The 18,910-nt window shown below is 44.4% G+C and overlaps 1 protein-coding gene across 1 annotated transcript in view; it reads left to right on the top strand.

Moving 5' to 3' along the window:
• LOC125297131 overlaps positions 1 to 18,910 on the top strand; it is a 106,777-nt gene that overhangs the window by 71,733 nt on the left and 16,134 nt on the right. The window lies entirely within an intron of this gene.

The raw sequence follows: 18,910 nt of genomic DNA, 5'->3' as shown, positions 1-18,910 counted from the left end.
TTATTTTTACCTTTTGTCTGCGGGCATTAGCATAACAGTGATATGGTCTGAAAGTCCAATGTGGGGAGGGGAATTGGCTTTGTATGCTCCTTTGTGTGTAGTGGAGCCAGGTCAGGATCTTATCTCTTGTTGGAAAATCAACATGCTGGTGTAGCTTTGGAAGTACAGTTTTAGATCAGCATGGTTAAAATCTCCAGTGAAGATGGTGGTGAAACCGCCTGGGTGTGCCGTCTGTTGTTCACTGACAGCCTGGTACAGTTCACTAAGAGCAGCGTTCTTATCGCTATTGTTGTTGGTGGCCGGGATGTATACCGCGCACTAGCAGAATCGCAGTAATTCCCTTGGCAGGTAAAAAGGTCGGCACTTTATGATCATAAACTCTGCCAGTGGTGAGCAGTGTTTGCATACTACTACAGTGTCCCGCACCATTCAGTCACGGATGTAAACACAGATTCCTCCTCGTGATTTACCTCCTTTACAATGGCCCTGTCTGCTTTCGATAGCATGCTAAGCTGCTCCAGTTGTACAGCAGAGTCCGGAATGTTGTCATTTAACCAAGTCTCGTGCGTGAAGACGAAAGCATTTCACAGCAGTTACCTGTCCGTCTCGTTGATCTCAGCAGTCGTATGTGATCCATTTTGTTGTCCAGTGATGCATTTTGCCAGAATGGATGGTATGGCTGGGCTGAAGTTGGCTGGCCGCTAGCCTGGCCCGGGCGCCTCAGCTTTGCCCCTCTTCTGCTTCCCTCGCTTTTACACTTCGGCGCTTTCTTTCGGAGGAGTAGCAGGCGAGTCCGGTGTTGTTGCAGGCGGAGTAGTCCCGAGTTCCTTTAAGCCTCTGTTGCAAAGTCCAGAACGCTGCAAAACTTGTTTTTGCAGATGTCGATTAAAACTGCCTGCTGTACTTGTAGTACGAGGTAGTAAGACAAGGCGAACCACGAAAACTTTCGGGACAAACACTTTAAAGCGAACAAAACACCGTCACGGTTGGGACAGAGAGAGGTCGCTGCGTGTGTACGCGCCGCCATCTTGGATCTTTTTTTTATTTATTTTTGTTATTATTATTATTTTTTTTAATAAGTGTATGTGTGTGAGTGTGTGTGTGTGTGTTTATGTGGGCAGTGTGTGTAGTTGAGTGAGTATAAGTGTATATGAGTGAGGTGTGTGTTTATGTGGGCAGTGTGTGTAGTTGAGTGAGTATAAGTGTATATGAGTGAGGTGTGTGTTTATGTGGGCAGTGTGTGTGTGTGAGTATAAGTGTATATGAGTGAGGTGTGTGTTTATGTGGGCAGTGTGTGTAGTTGAGTGAGTATAAGTGTATATGAGTGAGGTGTGTGTTTATGTGGGCAGTGTGTGATTGTGAGTATAAGTGTATATGAGTGAGGTGTGTGTTTATGTGGGCAGTGTGTGTAGTTGAGTGAGTATAAGTGTATATGAGTGAGGTGTGTGTTTATGTGGGCAGTGTGTGTAGTTGAGTGAGTATAAGTGTATATGAGTGAGGTGTGTGTTTATGTGGGCAGTGTGTGTGTGTGAGTATAAGTGTATATGAGTGAGGTGTGTGTTTATGTGGGCAGTGTGTGTGTAGTTGAGTGAGTATAAGTGTATATGAGTGAGGTGTGTGTTTATGTGGGCAGTGTGTGTAGTTGAGTGAGTATAAGTGTATATGAGTGAGGTGTGTGTTTATGTGGGCAGTGTGTGTAGTTGAGTGAGTATAAGTGTATATGAGTGAGGTGTGTGTTTATGTGGGCAGTGTGTATATGGGGAGGTGTGTGTTTATGTGGGCAGTGTGTATATGGGGAGGTGTGTGTAAAATAAAAAAAATATATATTTTTTTTTATTTATTTTTGTTATTATTATTATTTTTTTTAATATATATATATATAGTTCTGTACACTACTGTGCAATACACCCCTCACCACACCCCAAACCTCTGCACTCAGCCAGGAAAATGAGGCAACAGCTACAGCTATCCACCCCGACAGGCACCATGCAGCACCAACCAGCCATAGCACAGAACACAAAGAGAACCCGCCTAGACCCCACAAGTCCCAAAGTCAACCCTCAGCATGACCAACACCCCCTCTCAACCCGGACTGGTCACTCTGAGACCAGCTCCAGAGCCCTCAGCATGACCAACACCCCCTCTCAACCCGGACTGGTCACTCTGAGACGAGCTCCAGAGCTCTTCCTTGGGCATTGGATGCCATTGTTTTCACACTCCTACTGTCCCAACAGCATTGAGAACATTGTGTAGAGGAGACCACTCAAAGACCAACAGTGTTCCACTGTGTCATCTCTGGCAAGGTATACCTTGATTCCACGGGCAGTGACTGGAAGCTTGTCTCGCTGATAATGCAAAATGGTATCTTTCAACCACATGCATCCAGTTGCATGGTTGTGATATACCATCCATCACTGTGGGGAAGAGTAATATCGGCCATACCAAACATCGACTCCCAAACCTGCCAGAACCAGACAGGCCCCCTTCATCCTACATACCATGCCAGCAAGCGCCCGCTACCTGCCAAAGTGAACCACTGCACCCATACTCCCACATCCCCAACAGAGCACTAAGATATTAGAGTAGGCTCAAGGTCCCTGCACAGCAGCATACATAATAATACTAGTGGTAAATAAACACCACTGAATTAAGATTATATTGATAGATTTTTTGGAGTAGAAAGAGAAGTGTGTGTGTGTGTGTGTGTGTGCTTCTGTTTGAGTTTGTTAGCTAGTGAGTATGAGTGTTGATGGTGTGGGTGTCAATTATGAGTATGCATGTATGGAGAGGTGGAAGTGTGAAAGAGTATTGTTCATGTGTGCGTGTGTGAGAGTTTGTGTGCGTGAGTGTGTGTTTGTGTGTGACTATGGAAGATGAAAAGAAAATATGTTTGTATCTGTGAGAAAGTAATGTAAAGAAGAAGTGATAAAACAAAAATAATTTGTGAAATACTATAGATAAAGAGAAATATCTTACCACCTGTTGTGGTTAAGTAGATGATTACACAGAGTTTTAGCATACTATGTACAGTGGGTCCCAGTTAAAAATTGACACTTCATTCATGATCATGGTGAATGGTGAAATGTAAGTACAACTGCAGCCGCTTGGGGGCAGCATAGTCCGCTGTGGAGTTCCACGGTCGAACCAGACGGCGCATTCGACAGCAAGGGCAGTTTTCAGTGCGTTTCTCTGTGTTTTTAGCAGCCCCTGCAACATGCTAGTCCACTGTAGCCTAAGCCTTGTACATAATGTTAAACATAGTTTTGGATTCAGTGGCAAGATTTCTTGATTGTACAGTGTCTGTCTCTCAGTAATGTTTTAAAATGAGAGCTTCGTCAGCTGGCAGTAGGCTACTTTGTCGGTAGTCATGAGAAGTTTGCTTGCTAACAGAACATAAATATGCTGCCCAGAAACCTTGTGAATAGTTCTGATTTCTTTTACTACACTAACGAGATTGAAATATAGACTTTGCCTACAGCATCTCCTTAACAGTAATGTTAACAAAATGACAGCAATCATATGACAAAGAAAAAGCAATTCGGTCCTCAAGACTGTGCCACAGCAACCAGTGTAGGCTACAGTCCTACCCAATAGGCCTACTCGAAGCAGATAGCGTTGTCTGACAGTCGAGTGGGTTAATGCAGTGTTTCTCAAACTTTTTCAGATGGAGGACCACTTAACCAATAAAAAATGCATGGACCACCTAGCTAAAAAAAAATAGATTAGACCTACTTCAACAGTATATCAGCACAATAGGCCTACTCACTGAACCACCTTGCTTATTGTATTTTCACTTTGCTTATTGTGTCAGAGGATTCATATGATTTAAACTGGCATATCTTACATAGACAGTGTTGCAGAACTGTTTGGATTTACATACAAGTTGGTTCAATATTGCAAACAACTCATCTATATCATATTTTACCACGTCTGCTCGTGGACCACTTGGGATAGCTTGCGGACCACACTTTGAGAAACACTGGGTTAATGCACGTATTTCCAGAACAGGTCTGCAACTTTCAGGCAGTTCTGAGTTCGAATCTAGGCAGGAGCAGAGCCATATAAAGGCCTAGGCCTATTGTTATCATTTTTTGCAAGGTGTTGCTCCTGGCAATACTTGTTTATAAGACGTTTGGTGATTAATTGATAGCTGTTTTGGGACCGTTAAACGTTCTTTATAATGAGCGACACGGGAGTAAAACGACTGTTACGGCGCTTTACAACTGTAGGCTACAATGATTGCAATACAAAAATATGTGCGTGTTAGTTTAGTTAGTTTTGTGATGTTTTGCACTTTTGCCTCATGTGTTTTCAGGTTTGAGGGCTTTTTGGCAAGATTGACGTTGGTTAGACTCTGCATATGTTATTTCTCTGTATGGAAAATAAAGTCAATTTTCGACACACGTCTGTTATTAGTTCAATAAGAAGTGTTGCTTGTTAAAACATGTGACTAGTGAAACTCAAATGATTTTAGAAATATTTAGCCAAAGCCAAAAGTGTTAGAGAGAGGAGAGGCGGATTGCAGCTCAGATGTCTTCTTAATTTTCTTTATTCTTTAGTAAAAGGTGCAGAACATTATTAAACTTTGACTAACGTTTACGATGTTAAGTTAGTCAAAACATCGACACATCGAAATGTTAGTCAAAGTTTAATAATGTTCTGCACCTTTTACTAAAGAATAAAGAAAATTAAGAAGACATCTGAGCTGCACCGGCCTCTCCTCTAAAATATCTGTCCTGGCCTGGTTGCAACGGATTGTGGCCAAACGACAGAAGCCTTGAGAGAACCTCCTTTGTCTACCAAAAGTGTTACTTTGTGCCCCGCTCCCCACTGCTTGTGAAAGAAGGGATGAGGGGGAGGGGGCTTAACGTGAAAAAAAAAGCTTAATGTCACAAAAAACGGCAGCGAGTCGTTTTAGGCTACAGGCCTTCATAATGGTAGGCTACAGGAAGTGGGGGGGGTATGGGATGACCAGAGCCGTCATCTATCGTCTTTCCAGGCACATAGCTTGTTATATAGCCTATCGACTGCCTTAACAGATAGGCTTTGCTCTTGGGTTTGGCGAACTCAATGCTCTTGTTGCTTGCAGTTTGTTAAATAAAAGCGATGCAGATTACATTATTTATTTCTGATTAATTGCGTCTTTTGATGTATTTTGCAACATTTGCTTGTTAGGCTGGGCTACTGTCAATGTCCTGTACAGGTCAATGTTCAACAATTGCTGGTGTAGGCCTAGGCTATTAATCAATTAGGGACTGTTCGTTATTTATTTAATTAAGGGGCTATCGGAGGAGTTTTGGGAGCGTTAGTCAAAAAAGACGTGACCCTCCCTCGCCAGCAAGAATTTTTTCTATGACCCTCCAAAGTGATTGAGAAAAAACGCATGACCCTCCCCAGTCCCAACAATTTATTGATGCCTTAGGCTACTGGGTCAATTTGGGAGCTTGCATGCTACGACTCCTTCCTTGAAATGCCTTGAAAAGGCTGTCGTTTTACACAATTTCACAAATAATCACCGCGACCAAACAAACCTGTCAACTTTTCCCGGTTTATCGCGTATTTTAACTTTTTTTTCCTCGCTGTCTTAGGGGAGGAGCTGCAGGGCCGTCGCAAAGGGGATGCGAGGCCCTGTCGCGAACTTGACAGATGCAAGGCCCTTTTCACTTACGTGCATGAAATCATCTCGCGATAGCTTACTTTACACATAGCCAAGGCTACCGTCGGTGTATTTTAATAGTAGCCTAGTCTAATAAGCTACACCAGCTTGCCTTTAAGAGGGAAATTCAATTGTATAGCCTATAACATTAGCTGAGTCACATATTTTGCCATATGGTGTTTATCATAGGCTACATCACGAAACCAAATAGTGTAACAAAGGCGAACACTTTAACAGGGGGAATTAATTGGGCATGAATCATTGTGTTGAACGGTATTTGTCAATGAGCAGAAACACACACGACATTCAAACTATTGATAAGATGTACTGGTCTGTATCTATAGGCTAACATTGGACAAATAAATGACACTGACTTCGCCATATCCTGACTCAGGAAAAAAAACATTTTCTTGCTTTGCCGCAAAACTCAGCAATGAAATCATAGGCCAGTTTGCAGGTAGCCTACCGTCTTTTTTCATAGAAGGAGAGCCCAGTCTCTCCTGTGACATGGAGGTGCGTAAATAGTTTTAATAGCCTGTTCAACTTCGAAAAGCCGTTCACCCGATGCCAGTCACTGATCGCAATTTCAAAGTTCGGAAAGCTTCATCTTTTTAAGTTTTAAGTGCAGTGGCCCCTATCTGCCCCCTTTGGAATTATATCTCGAGCCTATTATAAGGTCCAGTGCGTTATGTCCTGGGATTGGGACGTGCTCAAAAAAGAAAAGAAAAACACTTTTTATAGATGGTTATGAGGAGCAATGTGAGAGAAATTTGATGATCATTGATCGTTGTTTTGGGACGTTAAGCCTTTTCCATAGAAGCCAGTGAAGGAGATTGAAGAATGACCATTTTTTTATACGAAAATATTTCTTAACTACAAAAACTCAGTGTCTAAAAACTCAGTGTCATTCAGACTCAACCCTCTTGTTGTTTTATTATATTTTTTGTTGTCGTTTGAACGTTGGCAAGTGGGCATGTTGCGGTTGCAATTTAAGTGAAATTTCTACAGTAGGCCTAGGCCTACAACATGCTGTTAGGCTGGGCTACTGTCAATGTACTTGTACAGGTAAATGTTCAACAATTGCTGGTGTGCAGGTTATATAATCAATTAGCTAAATCATTCGTCCAGCTGTTTAAACTTTTTTCGTGCTACATTCAAACGCAAAAGGTGCTTTGATATATTTTTCGTTTGAACGTCGGCAAGCAGGCATGCTTTGGTTGCAATGAATGAGGATAATTGCTTTTTTTTGCATTATTTTGAATATGACTCGCTCCAGTCTCAACAGCACGTCTACTTTTTCCACACGCATCTAAGTTCTAACACACATCCCCTCTCGCTTTCTCTCTTTCCATCCCTGCACACAGGGCTTTCTTAAAGGAGTTGCACCATTTTACAACAATTGTATCTACATTTTCATATTAGAATGTTTTGTCTGTGTAAGTGTAAGCTTAAACTACCGTGATCAATTTAAGTTCCCGTGCCCCCGCTGCGTCATGGAAGCAGTAAGTCAGTCCCATCAAAAATAGTAGTGGCACCCAAGTGACACCTTGTGGTTGTTTGTGTCAACTGCAGTTTGTGCCATTTCTGCTGAGAAAATGGGGTGCGTGATTCATGAAGGAACCCGTCCAAACTTAACGGGGACCCACTGTATGCCATTGAGACTATTTGATTCATCGGCAGAGGTTCTAGGCCTACTTAATGGGCATAAGTTGATGGTTCCAATTTTGATGAAGAATGTCCAGCCATAGTCAGTTGTTCATAAGGCACCTGATGTGGGGTTGCAGATGAGATAGTTGTGGGTGATGAGCAAGCCTGGGCTCCATGACATCCTGGATGTTCTTGGTGAGGAGGATCTGATGGGATGTTTGAAGATCTCTGTAGAGTTGTTTGATGGTTTCTCTTTTGAGTAAAGGACTGGCTTGATGTCTGTGTTGTCCTTCTGTCTCTTGGCCATCGATTCCGATTAAAAGCAGCATTTTTTAGATTTCTTGCAAACATAGGAATAGTCTCTTTGAGAAGGTGTACATGGTCGAACAAGCAGTCTATTTCGATATTAGGGGTATGCCAGATGTACATTAAGGTGTAAAGTACAGGCCATGGAGATAGCCGAATTAACCCTTTGAATGATATGGGGGTGAAAGTATGTGCGAGGCAGAATAGATGAGATGACAATCTCTTATTTTAAGTTGCCAGCCATATTCCACCTCGCTTTGCAGAAGGGTAATAATCTATCATGGTGTCATACCATGTACTGGGAGATTTGGTATAGAAAATCAAATTGCAAATGTCACCATTTTTATATAGGTCTGAAAATAGAGATTCCGGATTCTCTTGAAGAAACTTTTGTTTATATTCTTTTCTTTGGGTACCACTTGTAATCTTTGAGGGGTACTGAATGGGACAAAAGCCTGTATTAGGAGTCTTCACTATAATGGAGCAGGGAGGTAGGGTAGAATGTTCCTCTGACTGAATCGTCTTAACAATGGGATTTGAAATGTTACAATGGAATGTTGGAATGTTGCAACCAAAGATTCTAGAACAGAGCTCTTTTCTAGAATCTTTGGTTGCAACTGTTGATGCAGACAGTTGAAGTTAGCGTTAACTTCTTAGCTTAGTTTGAGGCCCAATACTATGTAAAATCCAAATAATTATTCTTCTTTGTCCACAAAATATGCTATTACCCTATTGCTTGTACTCACTTCTGTTCTGTGATGAATGAACTGTTGAATGAATGAACCATCTCTCTCTCTCTCTAATCACCCAGGTGCCCTCTCTCTCTCTCTCTCTCTCTCTCTCTGTGGGTCTGTAGAACTAAATGGGTGGTACTGGGTGTGAGTACTAGGGTGTGTGGTGAGGGTGTGTGGGTGGGTGTGGTGAGTACTGGGTGTGTGTGTGTGAGTACTGGGTGTGTGAGTGTGGGTGTGTGAGTGACTGGGTGTGTGAGTGGAGTACTGGGTGTGTGTGAGTACTGGGTGTGTGAGTGACTGGGTGGGTGTGTGAGAGTACTGGGTGTGTGTGAGTACTGGGTGTGTGAGTACTGGGTGTGTGAGTGAGTACTGGGTGTGTGAGTACTGGGTGTGTGAGTGAGTACTGGGTGTGTGAGTGAGTACTGGGTGTGTGAGTACTGGGTGTGTGAGTGTGAGTACTGGGTGTGTGAGTACTGGGTGTGTGTGTGAGTACTGGGTGTGTGAGTTACTGGGTGTGTGAGTGAGTACTGGGTGTGTGTGTGTAATGGGTGGGTGTGTGAGTACTGGGTGTGTGAGTGAGTACTGGGTGTGTGAGTACTGGGTGTGTGAGTACTGGGTGTGTGAGTACTGGGTGTGTGTGAGTACTGGGTGTGTGAGCTGTGTGTGAGTGAGTACTGGGTGTGTGAGTGAGTACTGGGTGTGTGAGTACTGGGTGTGTGTGTGAGTACTGGGTGTGTGAGTACTGGGTGTGTGAGTGAGTACTGGGTGTGTGAGTGAGTACTGGGTGTGTGAGTACTGGGTGTGTGAGTGAGTACTGGGTGTGTGAGTGAGTACTGGGTGTGTGAGTACTGGGTGTGTGGTGACTGGGTGTGTGAGTGAGTACTGGGTGTGTGAGTGAGTACTGGGTGTGTGAGTACTGGGTGTGTGAGTACTGGGTGTGTGAGTACTGGGTGTGGTGAGTACTGGGTGTGTGGTGAGTACTGGGTGTGTGAGTGAGTACTGGGTGTGTGAGTGAGTACTGGGTGTGTGAGTGAGTACTGGGTGAGTGAGTACTGGGTGTGTGTGAGTACTGGGTGTGTGAGTGAGTACTGGGTGAGTGTGTGAGTACTGGGTGTGTGAGTACTGGGTGTGTGAGTGAGTACTGGGTGAGTGTGTGTGAGTACTGGGTGTGTGTGAGTACTGGGTGTGTGAGTGAGTACTGGGTGTGTGAGTACTGGTGTGTGGTGGTACTGGGTGTGTGAGTACTGGGTGTGTAGTACTGGGTGTGTGATGAGTATTGGGTGTGTGGTGAAGTGTGGGTGTGTAGTACTGGGTGTGTGTGGTGAGTACTAGGTGTGTGGTACTGGGTGTGTGAGTACTGGGTGTGGTGGTACTGGGTGTGAGTACTGGGTGTGTGTTAGCCCAGAGACTGGGTGTGTGGTGGGTACTGGGTGGTGGTGGGTACTGGGTGTGTGGTGAGTGCTGGGTGGTGGTGCTGGTGTGTGTGTGGAGTAGGTTGTGTGTGAGTGCACGGTGTGTGAGTGCTGGTGTGTAGTGCTGGGTGTGTGAGTACTGGGTGTGTAGTGCTAGATTTGTTAATTAGTGCTGGGTGTGTGAGTACTGGGTGTGTGAGTGAGTACTGGGTGTGTGAGTACTGGGTGTGTGTGTACTGGGGTGTGTGTGAGTACTGGGTGTGTGAGTACTGGGTGTGTGAGTGAGTACTGGGTGTGTGAGTGAGTACTGGGTGTGTGAGTGAGTACTGGGTGTGTGAGTACTGGGTGTGTGTGTGAGTACTGGGTGTGTGAGTGAGTACTGGGTGTGTGAGTACTGGGTGTGTGGTACTGGGTGTGTGAGTACTGGGTGTGCTTAATTACTGGGTGTGTGAGTACTGGGTGTGTGGTGAAATTACTGGGTGAAATATTCAGTAACCGGGTACTGGTGCATGTTGGTGGTGCTGGTGGTGTGTGAGGTGCTGGGTGTGTGAGTGAGTACTGGGTGTGGCTAATTGCTGGGTGTGGCGGAGTGCTGGGTGTGGTGAGTACTGGGTGTGTGAGGTACTGTTTTGTGAGTGAGAGTGCACAGGTTGTTAACCCAGGTGCTGGGTGTGTAATTACTGGAGTTGTGTGAGTGAGTGCTGAATTTGTGCATGAGTACTGGGTGTGTGAGTACTGGGTGTGTGGTGAGTACTGGGTGTGTGAGGTACTGGCTGGTGAGTGCTGGGTGTGTGTGAGTGCTGGGTGTGTGAGTGCTAGATTGTGCGAATTACTGGGTGTGTTGGTGGGTGCTGGGTGGTGGTGCTGGAGTTGTGTGAGTGGTGCTGGGTGTGTGGTGGTGCTGGGTGTGGTACTGGTGTGGGTGGTACTTTGGGTGTGTGGTGGTGCTGGGTGTGTGAGTGCTGGATTGTGTGAGTGGTGCTGGGTGTGTGGTGGGTACTGGGTGTGTGAGTGCTGGGTGTGTGAGGTGCTGGGTGTGTGTGTGAGCCTGCTGGCCTGCAGGTGCGGTACTGGGTGTGTGAGTACTAGATTGTGTGAGTATGAGTACTGGGTGTGTGAGTACTGGGTGTGTGTGTACTGGGTGGGTGGTGAGTAATGGGTGTGTGGTGGTATTGGGTGTGTGAGTGCTTTAGATTGTGTGGGTGAGTACTGGATGGTACTGGGTGTGTGAGTACTGGGTGTGTGAGTGAGTGCTGGGTGTGTGGTGCTGGTGTGTGTGTGAGTGCACAGATTGTTGTGTGTGAGTGAGTGCTGGGTGGTGGTGAGTGCTAGATTGTGTGGTGGTACTGGGTGGTGGTGCCTGGTGTGTGTGAGTGGGTGTGTGTGAGTACTGGGTGTGTGAGTGCTGGGTGTGTGGAAATTACTGGGTGTGTGAGTAGATTGTGTAATTACTTTGGGTGTGTGAGTGAGTACTGGGTGTGTGAGTACTGGGTGTGTGAGTGAGTACTGGGTGAGTGAGTACTGGGTGTGTGTGTGAGTGCTGGGTGTGTGTGTGGTACTGGGTGTGTGGTACTGGGTGTGAGTGAGTACTGGAGGTGTGTGGTGGGTACTGGGTGTGTGGTGCTGGTGTGTGAGTACTGGTGTGTGTGAGTGCTGGGTGTGTGAGTGAGTACTGGGTGTGTGAGTACTGGGTGTGTGAGTACTGGGTGTGTGTGTGAGTACTGGGTGTGTGGTACTGGGTGTGTGAGTACTGGGTGTGTGTGTGAGTACTGGGTGTGTGAGTACTGGGTGTGTGAGTACTGGGTGTGTGAGTGAGTACTGGGTGTGTGAGTGGTACGGTGTTCTGGTTTTGATTGTGTTTAGTGTAGTACTCTCTTGTATACTGCTTCTTGACTGGGAGCATGGCCTCAGGTACAGGAGTTTGATGATCTTCTGAGGCAACCATCATTAAAATAACTACCAGCGCCAGCGTTGAGGAATAATAGTTTGGCGATAGGAATGGTTGGTCATGAATAAATTCTGTCCGCTGCTCGCGCGCGAATAATGCGGTGTGCTGTTTCTTGAAACGGTGGCCTTAGCCAATAAGTTGTTGAGCGAGTAATCGGCCGGTGTTTTTTTTTTTTTTTTACCTCAGTGCTTCCTTTATCGACCCTTCTAAAAAAGTAATCTTGTCTAACATCCGCCCTTTATTAAAGATGACATTCTTGCCCAAACACTGTCCGCTATGGTAAACTAGTGTCACCCATCAGAAAGATAGCAATGTCTAGTAAATCTCCACTCCTGAAACATATGAGGTGTCATTCAAGCGATATGTTTACATGATTAATGAAAAGATAATAAGGATCTAGATTTGACACTTAATATAGCGATTGGATGATTTCAATTATCGATTTTTGTGACCACCGCATTATGATGAAGTGTTTTTGGTTGTGGTCAATCTGGTCATCAGGTGCAGAGCTTGTCCTGACAAAGGCGGTAATTCATAAATGTGAATGATTTGCACACTGATGTGAATGCTGAGAAGGGACATGGCTCTAGTAGGCCTACTGAAACTCATGCAGAATGGGGGGAGCATGCTGGGGCAGGAGGGGGTCAAACACCGGGAGAGGGAGTAGTGCCAGCATCGGAAGGAATGCCCCCTGAGCAGGGTGCTCCTGTTGACCCGGGAGGAGTTGAGGGCCAAAAGTGATCCAGCTGATAACTCTTAGTATAGTTGTGTGTCAGTGGATAATGTCGATCAGTCTTTTGATGATGATGTTGGGGATGAAAGCTCTCAAATAGAAGCCCGGAAGAAACCGTTCAAAATGCCTCTCAAAAATAAGAGGCGAATAAACAATAAACAACATTCACCGGCCAAAAGAAAGAGGCTGAAGCTTCTCACTCCGGTGACACAGAGAGAGTGGAAACTGATTGTAGTATCAGTTGCACTCTGCGTCAAGTGGTGTCCCTGCTCAGTGTTACAGCGTGGTTGATATTAAAACATTTCTGTTACAAACTAAACATGCCAGAAATGTCCAGATTGACGATTATTTCCCTGACGTGGAACAGTTTATGTCCAAAACAAGGTTGTTTTTGGCTGAAGGGCGTTTCACAGAAAGGGAAGGTTTCCGTTGAGAAAGCACGTTACAAAACTAAACACTGTGTTGGGTAACAGTGATACCGACAGTCAGCGTTATTAATTTCCTGTCGCTTCATTAGGTACATGCCGTTTGTCTTTTTTTTTATCTCTGCTCTGGGTGATTTGCGAATTGCTTCCCTAAATTTGAATGGGGCAAGGGACCCATTGAAGAGGGCGGGCTCTATGAATTGGCAAAGCAGAAACGCCTTGATGTTGTTTTTTTTGCAAGAAACGACAGCGATGCAGGAACGCGAGCTGACTGGGCATTGGAGTGGGATGGGTTTTCATTACTAAGCCACAACACCTCGGTTAGTGGGGGTGTTGCGGTTTTGTTCACAAAGAATTTTACTCCAGTTTCCCATGAAATTGAGGAAATTGTAGAAGGAAGGTTATTGAAAGTTAGGGCTTGTTTTGAAAATCTTGTCTTTGTGTTTATCTGTGTGTATGCCCCAACAAAGGCAGATAGAGTATTGTTTTTAGATACCTTATCCGCTGCTGTGTCTGGGTGCAATAGTGAGGAATTTTTATTTGTTGGTGGAGACTTTAACTGCACTGAAAATGATGTAGATAGAAATCATACTGAGCCCCATATGCTTTCCCCGCGAGAACACTCACACAATGCATACAGACACATGACCTAGTTGATGTGTGGAGAATCCTTCACAAAGAGCAGAGGCAATACACCTGGGTCCACGCCACAGCAACACACTCTCCATGGCTAGGCTTGACAGATTCTACTGTTTTAAACACCACTTGAATATTTTTTGGAAACTGTTTGATTTCTCCTGTGGGTTTTTCTGATCATAATTTAGTTATCTGTATGGTAACCCTGTGCTCTGTGAAGCCAAAGAGTTATATTGGCATTTTAACACATCCCTGTTACATGATACATTCTTTAGAGATGTTTTCAAAACTTTCTGGGTTGATTTTAGAGCACACAAGGATTCTTTAACTCCTTGCAGCAATGGTGGGATATTGGAAAAGTACACATCCAACAATTGTGCAAGCAATACACCTCAAAACGTCTGAAGGACAGAACCCGATCTGTTGAGGCACTAGAAAAAAGAGTTGGTGGAAATTCAGAATTTGGCATATTCTGCTGGGAACTATGATGAAACTGATAATTTGGCAAAAAAGAAAAGTACTTTAGCTGAGTTGCTTGGCATCAGTGCAAAGGGTGCCCTGGTCCGCTCCACGGTTCCGTAGCATGGACCAGATGGATGTGTCTTCTAAATTCTTTTTTTAGCTTGAAAAGAAAAACGGCCAGAAAAAGATTTATCCACTCACTGCGTTCTGAGTCGGTGTTCCATTGACGGGCACCAGAGATTCGAATAGAGCCGCACAATTTTATCAGGATCTGTACAAGAGTGAGCTAGAGGCTAAACGGGCTGACATGTCTTTTGGATGGCCTGCCACAGGTCTCCATGGAGTCTCTGCCGAGCTCGATGCAGCTCTGACTTTGGGAGAACTGGAGAGGCCCTCCAAGGTATGGAGAGGGCAAGGCCCCTGGCCTGGATGGCATTCCAGTGGATTTTACAAGTCATTCTGGCGGGAGGTAGGGAGGGACTTATTGGCGATGCTCAATGACAGTCTCGGGCCGGGGCTGCCTGGCCATTGAGCTGTCAGGGCTGTCCCTCTCCCTCCCTAAAAAAAAAAGGAGACCTAACGGACATAAGGTGCTGGAGGCCCGTGGTCGCTCTTGTGCAGTGATTACAAATTACTTTCCAAGACACTGGCCAATAGGCTAGGCAAGGTAATTGAACAGGTCATCCATCCGGACCAGACCTATTGCATACCAGGCAGATTAATCTTTGATAATGTTTCTTTGATTCGAGATGTTTTTCATGTTTCCCATTCTCTGGGTCTTGATGTTGGGTTGATCTCACTAGATCAGGAAAAAGCTTTGATCGGGTGGAGCATAGCTATTTGTGGGATGTTTTAAAGGCCTTTGGTTTCAGTGAAGGCTTTGTGCAGAAGATCAGGGTTCTGTACAGTGAGGTGGAGAGCATCTTAAAGATTAATGGTGGCTTATGTGCTCCTTTTAAGGTGGGAAGGGGTGTGAGGCAGGGTTGTTCTTTGTCTGGGATGTTATATTCAATAGCAATAGAGCCTCTGTTACACAGACTAAGGAAAACTTTGAGTGGTGTGCATGTACCAGGTTGTATGGTACCCCTTTGTTTATCGGCCTATGCCGATGACATAGTTGTATTAATAAGTGGGGAAAGGGATGTAGAGGTAATCTTAAGTACCCTGGGGGAATTTGGGGCTTTTTCATCGGCCAAGGTCAACTGGCTGAAAAGTGAGGCTCTATTGCTTGGTCAATGGAGAGAGGGGGAACCAAAACTTCCAGATGGGCTGTGTTGGAAAAGAGATGGTTTTAAGTATCTGGGGGTCTTTCCGGGGAATGAAAAAGTAATGCAAAACAATTGGGAAGGGGCAGTTGAAAATGTTAAAGGGCGGCTTGAGAGGTGGAGGTGGCTGTTACCAAAGATGTCATATAGGGGGCGCACACTTATTATTAACAACTTGGTGGCATCATCTTTTTGGCATCGTCTAGCCTGTGTGGAGCCTCCACCGGATCTCTTGCAGAAAATACAGTCTGTTTTAGTTAATTTGTTTTGGGATCAGTTACATTGGGTCCCACAGTCTATTTTGTTTTTACCGAAGGACGAAGGTGGGCCTGGTCTTGTCCATCTGCAAAGCAGGACTGCAGCTTTTAGGCTGCAGTTCATAAAGAGACTCTTGGCTGGGCCCATGGATGCAGCTTGGAGTCTTGTGAGCTGCTCAATCTTAAGAACTTTCAAAGGTTTGGGGATGGACAAGTCCCTTTTTCTGATGGCATCGCATGGACTGGACGTGTCTGGTTTACCCCCTTTCTATCGGAGTCTTTTCAGAATTTGGGCCCTGTTCAGTGTGCAAAGGCAGGGGTCAGTAACCTCCTTATACTGGCTTTTGCATGAGCCTGTGATTGGGGGTGCGCGTTTGGATGTTTCCGAAGTTGGATTACCTGCGCTTGAGAAGATGCTTCTCAGCTCAAAGACTGTGATTTTAAAAAATGTGATAGATTTGGCAGGATCTGATTTTGGGAATGTGAAGGGGTTCGCTGATTGCTTGGGGTTAAGGTCTTGTCGGGTGGTGTCACATCTCCTAAAAAAATGGCAGGATACCTGCACCGCAGGTGAAATCAAGCTGATAAAAGACTACTGCACGGGGGTGCTGTGCCCTGATGAGCGTGATTTCTTTCCCGGGCTTGTGCTCTCACCAATTTTGGAGGAGAATGCTTATTTGTTTTCGGCATCTAAGGAGCCGTTATCACTTTATTTTAATGTTGTTACTGGGAAGCAGTTATACCATGCATGTGTGAAAGTGTTTAACAAAAAATGTTTAACGAACAGGGTTGACACACCGTGGCGCACTGTTCTTGGTTTGAGCCCAGATAGAACACCAGAATGGAGAGCATTTTACAAACCACCTTTGGCCAAAAGAGTGGGCGGTTTACAGTGGAGAATACTTCATGGGGCTGTGGGTGTCAATTCTTTTGTCTCAATTTTAAATCCAAATGTTGGTCAGGAATGTCCTTTTTGTTTTCAGAGAGAGACTATTTTTCATGCATTCTCACAATGTGTCAGACTGAGGACTTTGTTCCTTATTTTGCAGCGCTTGTTTAGTAAATTTGGTGCAGATTTCTCCACTGAGGTTTTTATTCTTGGTTTTAAGTACACAAGACGCAGGCAGAATGAATGCAAATTACTGAATTTCATTTTAGGGCAGGCCAAGATGGCCATTTATGTCAGCCGAAGAAATAAGGTGGATCAAATGCCTGGCGATGATGTTACAGTCTTGTTTCCAGCTCTAGTCAAAGCTAGAGTATTGGTTGATTTCCGTTTTTATGAAATGATACAGGACCTTGAGACTTTTGTAGACTTGTGGTGTTGTAAACAAGTGTTGTGTACAATCATTGACAACAAGTTACACTTTGAACATCTGTAGATGTTCTTGTTTTTATTTATTTTTTTATTTACTTTTGTGTGTTGCGCTCTTAGAAAAAAAAAAATATTTTGGGCATCATTGATTAATTGAGTTTTTGTGCTGTTGTGCAACACAATAAAGTACAATTTAAAATTCAAATTCTCTCTCTCTCTCTCGTCACCCAGGTGCTCTCTCCCTCTCTCTCTCTAATCACCCAGGTGCTCTCTCCTCTCTCTCTCTCATCACCCAGGTGCTCTCTCTCTCCCTCTCTCTCTCTAATCACCCAGGTGCTCTCTCCCTCTCTCTCTCTCTAATCACCCAGGTGCTCTCTCTCTCCCTCTCTCTAACTCTCTCTAATCACCCAGGTGCTCTCTCTCTCTCATGCTCTCTCTCTCATCACCCAGGTGCTCTCTCTCTCTCATGCTCTCTCTCTCATCATCACCCAGATGCTCTCTCTCTCCCTCTCTCTAACTCTCTCTAATCACCCAGGTGCTCTCTCTCTCCCTCTCTCTAATCACCCAGGTGCTCTCTCTCTCCCTCTCTCTAACTCTCTCTAATCACCCAGGTGCTCTCTCCCTCTCTCTCTCTTTAATCACCCAGGTGCTCTCTCTCTCCCTCTCTCTCTCTCTAATCACCCAGGTGCTCTCTCTCTCTCTCATCACCCAGGTGCTCTCTCAATGTTTATATTTATTCAATCTAAAACACATTTGTCAGTACTAAACATCCCTCATTTATATAAAATAGAAGTCAAAGGTCAAAATTGTTCCGTATGCAGTGATACTGTCATTCAGTGTAATGGATGGCACTGTGGTGTAGCAATGAAACTGCATTACACTGCATTACACAGACAAAAACATTACACTGAATGATGAAATTTCTACTTTTAAGCACATATAGCAACAAGTATACAGGGGTCATCAGGGGTAATTTTGATGATGTCCTAGATTGTCACATGAGTATCAGTGTTCAATATGATTTCAGAAAAAATAAAGTGAAATAACAAAGTAGATTCACTTGATTTTATTAATCTATATGTCTTTTTGTGAATTTAATTCAACTGGACCCAAAAAAAGGTTGTCACGTCTTTGACTCATGTGCGTTTGTGCGTGTGATTGTTGAGTGTGTGTGAGAGAGTTTGATTGTTTATGTTTTGTTCTGTGTTCCATTCTTCATCTTTACCTTCCTATTACTTTCTCTCCCTCTCTTTCTCTGTCTCTGTCTCTCTCTCTGTCTCTGTCTCTCTTTCTCTTTCTCTCTTTCTCTGTCTCTTTTTCTCTAACTCTCTTTTTCTGTCTCTCTGTCTGTCGCTCCATCTCAAATTCAAAGAAGCTTTCAAAGCTAGTGTTACAAACAATACAAAATAAAGAAAACAGAGATACAGCAATGTGGGTATAAACATGTGAACACAGAATAAACAATAGTAGAAATAATATTAGGATAATGGGTGTGTGTGTGTGTGTATATCAGTGTGTATGTGTGTGTGTGCACATGTGCATGTGTGCATATGTGTCTGTTAACATAAAGACAACACTGCTGACACAAAGGTTTATTTAAACCATGTCCCTCAGGTTGGGACATTTCAACACTGTGCTGCCAGTGGAGGGCCATGCTATCATTGTGCTTTGGGCCATGCTATCATTTTTTTTTTTTTTTTTTGTCTGTGTACAACATATCGAGTTCAAGTTCTGAGTGACTCAACATAGGCAACAAACTTACAGACATACAATACATTAGGGCACAAATATAAAGTGGACTGTGTAGAAACTTCAAGTATGGTACAGTATATACAACACGAGGGGACTGTGTTGAGTGTATGTGGCTGTGGCTGTGAGAGAGGGGTGCATGTGTGTGTGTGTGTGTGTCTCTGTGTGTGTCACATGTACATGCATACAAAAATCACTCAGTGTCTCTCAGCTGGTGACAGGCAAGGACATATTGGGCAGCAGTAATACAGCTGTCTGTGTCTTCTCCCAATAGGTATAATATTTTATTCGGGTTTGGTAGGTCATAGAAATCAGGGATTTTTTCTTTCATTTTTGGGAAGTATTTATTGCGAATTGATTCAAAT

Source organism: Alosa alosa, chromosome 1 (genome assembly GCF_017589495.1).
Source record: "Alosa alosa isolate M-15738 ecotype Scorff River chromosome 1, AALO_Geno_1.1, whole genome shotgun sequence".
Taxonomy (NCBI): Eukaryota; Metazoa; Chordata; class Actinopteri; order Clupeiformes; family Clupeidae; genus Alosa; species Alosa alosa.
Note: the sequence above shows the minus strand (reverse complement) of the source record. Positions and strands in the feature narration are given on the sequence as shown.